Source organism: Taudactylus pleione, unplaced genomic scaffold (assembly GCF_031769625.1).
Source record: "Taudactylus pleione unplaced genomic scaffold, aTauple2 ptg000671l, whole genome shotgun sequence".
Classification (NCBI taxonomy): domain Eukaryota; kingdom Metazoa; phylum Chordata; class Amphibia; order Anura; family Myobatrachidae; genus Taudactylus; species Taudactylus pleione.
This window is the reverse complement of record NW_028285073.1, coordinates 7,310,857-7,321,214: the sequence shown is the minus strand read 5'-3', so window position 1 is coordinate 7,321,214 and position 10,358 is coordinate 7,310,857.

Below are 10,358 nucleotides of genomic sequence, written 5' to 3'. Positions count from 1 at the left end.
ACGGATGTGTGTAAGGTAAAGGGTGTGTCCTTATGTTAGGCTGCATAAGCCATTGCGATTGCAATCATTACCATATCTTCACAGTGAAACTGCATGCGTAATCGCTATTGTGATTGCAACTGTGATCCTTGCTGAGTCAGGCCCTTAGTTGCTTTTTAAACATCTGTAACCCCGCAAAGCTGTTATTTATGAATTCTATTAGTAAGTAGGTAAATTATGTTACAGAGTATTCCAAATGTTTTTTTTTTCAGTTAAGTATAATTTGAATAGAAATACATAGTATAAGCACAAATGCATTATTTAAAGTAGATAGTATTGTAAATTTTGTTTATGAATTGACAGTCGTCCACCCCAATGTTACCACTAACTAAATAGTGCTGTATTCTGTTTTTCTTTGGCGGAATTAACTCAAAAGTGAACACAAACTTAAAGAGAAAATAAAAGCAAATTAAAAGAATATATAAAGCATAAAAATAAATCTGCAGATGTAATTGATACAAAATAGGTTACTTTTCCATAAAAGCAAATGCATTAGATTGTGGGAGTTTTTAATTCACTGGATCACTACTGCCAGAGTGAATGCCAAATGCTTATTGCAGGAGTGCGGCTGGTGGCAAACCAGGAAAGTTCTATTTGCAAGCGAAAGGTCAAGGCAGGCGGCAATTCACTTAATGGAAAAAACATGAGACAGGTTTAACTTTAAAGAACCAGTAATTAATCTGTACATACAGTAACTTAACAGACTGTAGGGGGTATATTTACTAAAGTGCAGGTTTTTAGAGGTGGAGATGTTGCCCATAACAACCAATCTCAAAATCATTCAAGCCATTGGGAGCTAAGATGTCCAACTTGTAGATCCGACCTATTTCTGTTTTGCCCAATCTTACGTCCAGATCTCTCATTCTCCAATCATTTTCAACCTTCTCTATACCAAAAAATGCAGTATGGTATTTCATAAACTGAATGAAATCCTAAATCCTAAAATTACCAGACATGGAGTTAGTACCAGGCACTTTATCTTCTTTCTGCTGTTCTCCACTAATCCTGTTTTAAGGACACATGATGTGTGGCCAATGTACTGTAGACACTGACACCCCAACAGGTATACCAGAGATGATCCTCAGAATCCCTCCCCGATGACCCCCACTGATGCATGCACAGACCATCACCCGCACGTATGGTACGCTCTCCAGTTACGAACCCAGAAGTAAAGTCAGAACCTGAGAGAGAGGTGTTTTCCTATTTTCAGTCATCATATGTGAATAATAATTGTTGGCCTCAAAATTCCCCAGATCTCAATCCGATTGAGCATCTGTGGGATGTGCAGGAAAAACAACTCCAAGCCTTGGAGGAGCCACCTCACAACCTACAGGACTTAAAGGAATTGCTGCTAATGTCTTGGTGCGAGGTGTCACAGGACACCTTCAGAGGTCTTATGGAATACACACCTTGATGCATACTTACCTGCATTTTGAAAAAGCATTTCAGGGAGATTGTGAAAGCAGCACCTATCAGTGTGGCGGTAAAGTGGGCCTGTACTGCTACATCTGAGAGGCGTGTCATACAATTTACTTACATCCAATTGTAAATAAGCCCCAAAACAGTCAGTAAGATCTATTTGTTGTTGATGAAAATACACAATGATACTTTTCAGAAATGCATGAGGCCATAGGGATCATTGTGCCTTATAACCAATGCAGGGAAATTATACTAATGATCCTATTTGATTGTATATATCTCTTTTTTAAAAAAAATATAACCGCTTCATAATGGGAGTAAGGTTCAATCGAAGATTGCTAGACTCTTCATGCAGACAGGGAGATTGCTACTATTTCAGGGAGTCTCCCTGACAATGAGGAAGAGTTAGCAAGTATTCCATGATGTTAAGGGCTGTTTTGAGGGAATCGGTATGAATTAAGGACGGAGGAGATGCCTGCTGTTAGTACACTGACAGAGGCATCCCGATGATTTGAATCCTGACAGGGGAATGGTGAGTAATGTTCCCCTGTCCTATTTACCCCCTAACCCTCCTTTTTTGTACCCTCATACTAACCCTCCCTACCCCGCACCCTAACCTTCCCGGTAAGTGTCTAACCCTAACCTTCCCCTAGTGGTGCCTGAACCTCACCCCCCCCTATCTGGAGCCTAACCCTAACCTCCCCACTCCTGCAGCCTAAGCCAAGTCCCACTAAGGTGGCTAAACCTAACCCTCCCCCCCGAGGCTGATACTTACCTTGCCCCGGTCTCCTTACGATCGTGATGCCGGCTGCTGGGATTCCAAAGTCGGCATCCCCAGTCATGTTGGGAATCCAGCTCTGTTGTCCTCACGGTGATCGGGATTCCGGTGCCATGATTTCGGCAGCCGACTAATTTTTTTTTTTCCGCGAAAATCCGGTTTATTGATAAAAATTGGTCTATATTTAGTGTGGGTATGACATAACCCAATGACTGATATTGATATTGCGAGTCAGAAGAGTAAGAAATCTGAATAAATGGCCATGTCTTATAGCTGCAACATTAATGATTTAAATACATCCTGGGTAGATGTTACTGCTGATATCATTGCACATGGTAGCATTAGTTAAATACATCTCTAAAAGTATCTGTAGATGTGTAAACATGAAATTGTGTCACTAATGCTGGCCATACACGCTGCAATTATCGGGACGATCCGCCCGATATCGGCGGATCGCCGCGATAATTGTAGCGTGGGGGGGGGCGACCGAGGGTTAAATATTGCTCGGTCGGGCATGCTGGATTGTCCAGCATGCCCGTCTGATGCGATATTTACCCGGTAACTGTCGGCCGCATCGGGCAGTGTATGCCCAGCGCAGCCGACAGATAGACATTTCCTATGTTCCTTCCTACGGAAGGAACAGGGAAATGTCTCCTCCCCCGGGGGCGGAGCACAGATGTCGGGCTATACACTGTGAGATTTCTCTCACAGTGTATGCCGTGGACATCTGCGGCTGGCAGCCGGCCAGATAAAATGTCTGTCGGTCTGACAGACATTTTATCTTGCCGTGTATGCCCAGCATTACACAGATATTACCTTACTGTCCTAAGTTTACGCTTTGCCTGTTCCTGCGCTATCTCGCCAGACAAGGCAGCGGCACACAAAACATAGAGCCATAGAAAATGATGTGTTTTGTAATGTTATTCTGTATTTTCCCCTTACTGCCAATAAAATATAAATACGCTCACACTTGCCAACCATACTTCTTATTGGTCCAAATAATGAAACTAAAGTAAAAAGCATTCACCTGATTTAAATAACTCAGGCCAGGTTATTCCCAATGGGCAGTAAGGGCGTGATTCAGAGGGGGACGCTGTGACGCCAACAGATGATGTTTTCAGCCTGCACAAGTGTCCGAGCCGCATTGCAGGTGCGTTCCGATGGTTACCACCAAAAGCTGCAGAATTTGGGTGCAGAGAGGGGCAACTTTACTGGGCATTTCTGGGTGATAACGGGGGTGGATAGCCAGATGCGGACACATCGCAGTCAGTGACTGCGGCTTTTGCAGCATTTGCACTGACACCGGTGACCATGTTGAGACTGACATTCTGTGGTGCTTCCATGGAGCTGGTGCCATGTCTGATGGTGTGACCGATGTTGCCGCTGATGTGTCTGATGACGTGTCTTATTTGTACAGCAGCAGATTAGCGTTGCAGCCGGTGGGTATCTCTGTGCAAAATCCATTGGCCGCAGAATTAGCATTAAGCATAATTACCTACTCTCGCAGAAAGTGTGGGGGACTAGCCAAATAATCAATAGGAAAGGAAAGTGATTTGGAAGTAGGGAACTGAGGGCCTGATTCAGAGCTGGACGCTCTGACAAGAGCGCTCGCTCTGAATCAGGGCCCTCCTACTTAAAATTGGAGCGGCCTCCTGGCCGCTCGCATAGCTGTGGGTGACCACCCACAGCTTATGCGAGCGGCCAAAAAGATGGTCGCGATGGTCAAGACCATCGTGACCATCGGGCTTGCGACGAGACCCTGCAGTAGGGTCTCGCTGCCGCAAGCCCAGGAGTGCTTTTGGCTCTATCAGAGCCAAAAGCACTCCCACTGACATCACTAGTGATGTCAGTGGGGCCGGCCCCAGACGGTAGGCGTTAACATGGGAACGCCTCCGTCTGGACAGCAACGCCCCCGGCACGCCCACCAAAGGGGGCGTGCTGTCACTCACCATCGACAGCACGCCCCCTTTGGTGCGAGACCCATAGCGACGGCTTGGCCGTCGCTATGCGGGTCTTGCGAATGCGCACGACGGAGCTCCCTCCGTCGTGCGCATGCGCACTAGGGCACCATCGACCCGCTTGCGAGCGGGTCTGAATCAGGCCCTGAGGACAAGTAAGAGGAACCTGCTGTATGGAAGTATGGGTACAGATCATACTAACCTACTCACCTGGAATGTTGGGCAGACTTCCGATATTTTGAGTAGTCCCCCGGACTCCTAAAAAATGGGTGGATCTCATGCAACCCACCCACTTCCTAGTGAATTGGGCAGGATGGGAAGATAATACCAGGTATCTCGGCTCTGTATGGAGGGACCTGGGCTAAAATGACACAAATCGCTTTGTTTTAGCCCCTCCAAACGGATGGGGCCTTATTGTCAGGAACCAGGCTGTCGGATTACAGCACTGGGTATATAAACCCTTCCTGTACACTCAGTCAGTGCCTGCGCAATGTCTCCTGTGGTTTCGTTTTTGGCTCCTGTTGCATCTACATTTATTCCTGAACTGGAGTTTCATACTGTGCTTTGGCTCAGTGCTCTATCAAGCACCCAAGCCATCGTTTAACTGAGCATAGCTCAGTATTTTGCTGTAGAACTTGTGTTATAATAACTACCCTGAGTTTGCTCAGCAGTTTTTTGTTTCAAGAATTCCATCTGGATATTATCCAGGGTTTACCCAGATTTCATGCATCAAGACTTCAGTATTAAAGTACAGAACGTTGCTCAGTATTTGAACAAGGTCGCCTGCATCTGTCTAGCTGAGGATTTGCTCGGTATCTCTGACTGCGGATTCCTGCTGTTTTCCTTTGAGTCCTGTATTAAGCAACTGAATCAAAGTCTTCTGCTATTATCAAGTCTCAAGAACTCATTACCTCATCCTTCTGGATTCATCTATTATTCTAACGGATGCTCCTCTATATTAGGCTTGGACTTCCTATTGCACGTCCTCTATACAAGTTATATCTAATAAAGTCCCGTGCTTTACCCTGATCACCTCGTACCGAGTTCCCTGCTTCACTACTGTCTACCTTTGTCTATGTATCATGTGATCTACTTCCCTAGCCTGGTGCTATCCTATGAGGAAGACATACCTCAGACTTCCTCAGTTTCTGCTGCCAGAATCTCAGCCAGCAGAGCCTGCTCCATCACAGGAGGCCAATTTCCCTAGAGTCGTGACAGTTTGTACAGGCCTGATGAATTCTGAACAGGATCAGGCTTCTGGGGCTCTAGTCTTACAAAATCTTGCGGCCAGACTAGAGACACAGGAAAAGTGCTCCAATGCTTACAGGATCTTTCTGCTTGCCTGGATCGTCTTCAAGTTGTCCCATCGTCGTCTGCTATGTCTTCCCCGGTCTCCGTGGCAAGCCCTATAAGGTCTTCTGAATCTCAATTAAGCCTTCCGACACCTAGTCATTTCAATGGTAATCCCAATAATTGCTTGGGTTCCTCAATCAGTGTGAGGTCCACTTTGAACTTCTCCCACAGAATTTCCCGCCTCCCAGGGCTAAAGTGGCGTATATCATCTCTCTCTTGACTGGTTCGACAATGGACTGGGTGTCTCCATTGTAGGAGAGGAATGACTCGCTGGGTTCCAATGATCAAGAATTTATCCGGTCATTCAAGAGAATTTTTGATGAACCGGGAAGGTGGGTTGCGGCTTTAGTCGACATTCTACGATTAAAACAAGGCTCTGGTCCAGTGGGACAATATATTGTCCACTTCCAAACTGTGGTGGCTGAATTGCAGTGGAATAATGAAGATTTGAAAGCTGCCTATTTGAATGGTGTCTCAGATAACCTCAAAGACAAATTAACCACACGGGATGTTCCAGATACCCCGGACGATCTGATGTCCCTTAGCGTCAAGATCTTCGGATGCATGAGCGTGGTATAAAAAAAGAATCATAGTGATCGTTATAAAACTCGTCCTCTACCACGGTCTCGCATCAACCGTTCTGTAGTCGCCGAACCTATGCAAGTCAATCAATCCAAATTGTGTGAGGACGAGAAGCAGCTCAGAAGATTACAGAATTTATGCCATTATTGTGCCTCCTCAAAGCATTTCTTGAATAAATGTCCTTTGAAACCGGGAAACGGACGAACCTAGTCTGCAAAGGGGATGTCAGACTAGGGATTCTTGCCGCATCTTCCCCAAATCAAGATTGTCTCATTCCTGTTCTTATTGAAGGAATTGACTCACTGTCTCGAGAGTTCTCTGCTTTGATTGATTCTGGTGCAGCTGGTAACTTTATTTCGTCATCTATAGTGCAGCAACTAGCTGTTCCTGTTTGTGTCCTGCCTCGTCCAATTACTCTTACCACAGTGAATGGAACTCAAATTGTTAAAGGAACAGTCACTCATGTTACCAAAGCTCTCAAGAAGATCGGAGCTCTACATGAGGAACAGGTAGAGTTCTTAGTGGTTCCAGTCATTACTCATGAAATCGTCCTGGGGCTGCCGTGGTTACATCGACATAACCCTCACATTGATTGGTCTAGTGCTCAGATTCTTTCTTGGAGTACCTATTGTCAACAGCACTGTCTGGCTCCGGTAGTCCAATTCGCAGACACCAAGACTCTTTTCTTGAGTACACTACCTGAACCTTATCAAGAGTTTGCCGATGTCTTTGTGGAGCAGGCAGCTGATTTGCTACCGCCACATCATCCTTGGGACTACCCGATTGACCATATACTGGGAAAAATTCCTCCCAGAGGTTGCATCTACCTCCTTTCTGTCCCGGAAACTCAGTCTGTGTCTGAATATATACGAGAACATCTTCAGAAGGGATTCATTCGACCTTCTTCGTCTCCTGCTGGTGCAGGTTTTTTTTTTGTAAAGTAAAAAGATGGTGGACTCCGCCCATGTATAGACTTTCGGGGCTTAAATGATGTTACCATCAAGAACAAGTACCCGTTGCCTCTCATCACTGAGCTCTTCGATAGAGTGAAAGGCGCAACCATCTTCACCAAACTTGACCTTAGAGGCTCCTATAATTTAATCCAAATCAGAAAGGGGGACGAGTGGAAAACTGCGTTCAACATGCGTGATGGGCATTTTGAAAACCTTGTAATGCCCTTTGGGTTATGTAATGCTCCAGCAGTTTTCCAGGAATTTTTTAATTAAATCTTTTGTGAAATCCTCTATCAATACTTCTACATCTACCTAGATGATATTTTGATCTTCTCACGTGATCTCAGCAGTCATCGACAACATGTTAAAGAGGTTTTGCTTCATTTACGTGCTAATAAGCTCTATGGGAAAATATCAAAATGTGTATTTGAAGTTCCTACCATTTTTTTTCTTGGGTATGTGATCTCTGGCTCCGAATTACATATGGATCCTGAAAAACTCAAGGCCATTCAGGAATGGGTTCTGCCTACGTTGTTGAAAGCTACCCAAAGATTTCTGGGTTTCTTGAATTACTACAGAAAATTCATCAAGTCTTTTTCCACCATTGTGGCGCCCATCAAGGCCATGACCAGGAAAGGAGCCAATCCTGCTGATTGGTCTCCGGAAGCCCTCTCTGCTTTCCACACCCTTAAGTGGGCCTTCTCCTCTGCACCCATTCTGTTACAACCTGACCTCGAAAAACCCTTTGTGCTGGAGGTCGATGCATTGGTTTATGGAGTAGAAGCAGTCTTGTCGCAGACATCCTCCAATGGGAGACTCGGGTCCTGTATTTTTTTTCTCGCAGGTTTTCTCCGGCAGAGAAAAACTATTCCATTGGGGATCAGGAGCTATTAGCCATCAAGCTGGTTATGGAGTAGTGGCAATATTTATTAGAAGGTGCAAGATATCCCATAACAATTTATACGGATCACAAAAATCTTCTGTATTTGAAGTCCATTCATTGATTGAATCCTCATGAGGCTCGCTGGGCACTCTTCTTTTCTCATTTTGATTTTGTTCTCAAGTATCGACCTGGATCTTTGAATTGTAAAGCCGATGCTCTTTCCAGATCAATGTCGGAAGTGGATGAACAAGTGTCTATGCCGAAGTATCTAATCATTAACCCTCTGGCTTTTGCTGCTACTTCTACGTCTCCAAGTCCTCCTTTGTCCCACCTGAGTCACGAAACAAATTATTGTCCTGGGCTCACGATTTTCTTTTTTCTGATCACTCTGGAGTTTGTGAGACTTATTCTTTTTTACAACGCAGTTACTGGTGGCCCTCCATGAGAAAAGATGTGCAAGAATTCATACGTTCCTGTTCCAAGTGTGTACAGCATAAGACTCCACGGCAATCTCCTGCAGGCTTGCTTCATCCTTTGTCGATTCCTGTCAGACCATGGTCTCAGCTTTCAATGGATTTCATCACAGCTCTTCCTGAATCCAAAGGTTTTACTGTTATCTGGGTAGTGGTGGATCATTTCTCCAAAATGGCTCCTTTTGTTTCCTTGTCATGACTACCCTTGTCCCTGTATATATAGATAGATCTGTCCGCAGCTTGTTGTTTGATTTATCCCACTGCAGGGGCCATGGTGTGTAGCTGTGTATGGCAGTCACTTGGATGCTTGGTGTATTATATGGCGGGCACTGATGTTCTTTATTATATGGCAGTCACTGCGATACTGTTTTATATGGCAGTCACTGTAATGCACTTGATTATATTGTGAACACTGCACTGTTCTTTATATTATATGGCAGCCACTGCAATGCTCTCTGTATTATATGACGTTCACCGAGATGCTTTCTGTATTATATGACATTGACTGCATTATATGGTGGTCACTGCAATGTATGGTGGTTACTGCAATGCTCTCTATATTATATGGTGATCACTGCGATGCTCTCTACATTATCTGGTGGCCAAGGTGATGTTCTCTGTGTATTATGACAGTCACTGCAATACTCTTTGGATTATTTGGTTTTCACTATGATACTCTCTGTGTTATATGCCAGTCATTGTAATATGCTCTCTGCAGTATATGGCAGTAACTGTATTGTTCTCTGTATTATATTGTGGTCACTGTGATGCTCTCTGCATTACATGGCAGTCACTGATTCCCTGTAGAATGTGGCAGTCACTGTGATGCTCTCTGTATTATATGGCGGTCAATGCAATGCTCTGTGATGGTTGTGGCAGCTTAGTACAGGCAGCAATACTAAGCCATTGTATTTTGCAACAGTTGAAGCTCCATGCTCCATTTGAATAGTGTAGATACCCCAGAATAAATGCAACAGGCGCTGGCACCTTAAAATAATGGGACTAAAAATGGGATTTTATCTTAAACATTTTAGTTTTTACAATGCTGACCGCTCTAAGCAATCTATCCATGGGTGTCTACTATCTACAAGGCAGTGGTTGCTGAGCTGAGTCTTTGCCTGGGGTGGCAGGAAGCCTAGCTTCACCCCTGCATGTATGTATACACATACAAAATATTCCCAACACAAAAAATCCTTAAACTTTTTATTGTTATAGCTCCACTATAAAGTTGTTGAAGGTAGGCACTAACAATGCCCTCCATGGAGTTAGCCACACCCACTGCACATGCCACATGGTCCCTGTGTAGATCACACCCATACGACACAAGTCATGACCCCACATCACTAGTCACACCGCCACAGCGATTGTCACACCCCCTGCAGCAGCACACAATAAGCCCTTCATAAATTTCAGCTGAAGGCTCATGTGGACATTAATCTGGCACTGTATAGCGAATGCAACATGACGCCCCCTGCCCAGCCTGCTTAGCTGTGCACCACCTTTCATCTCTGCATTGTTGAGTCTGTGACCTGGTTTCCCCCTCCCGTTGGAGGCAACCGAAAATTCGGCAGGTATGATTTACAAACTGCTGGATAATAATCTGGTGGCTTGGAGAGCAAAGTCAACGGCAATGTACAGTGATGTGTGCGGGGGTTTCAAACCCACCATAAAACTGCAGCTTTATTTAGTCTCCCCGCCAACATAGTTCTCTATCAGGCCACTAGCTTGAAATCAAGAGTCTCTTGCTGATCTAGTTCATCAAGCAGTGTCTAAATATCATTAAAATGAGCCTTATATTACTGTGAGTTCCGAAAATGTATCCAGAGAGCTTTTATAATGATTAATGAAAAAACAAATATTAGAAGCTGGCTTAGTATTTTGCCACAGTGATTTGTTTAGCATATTGCAATCAGTAATAGT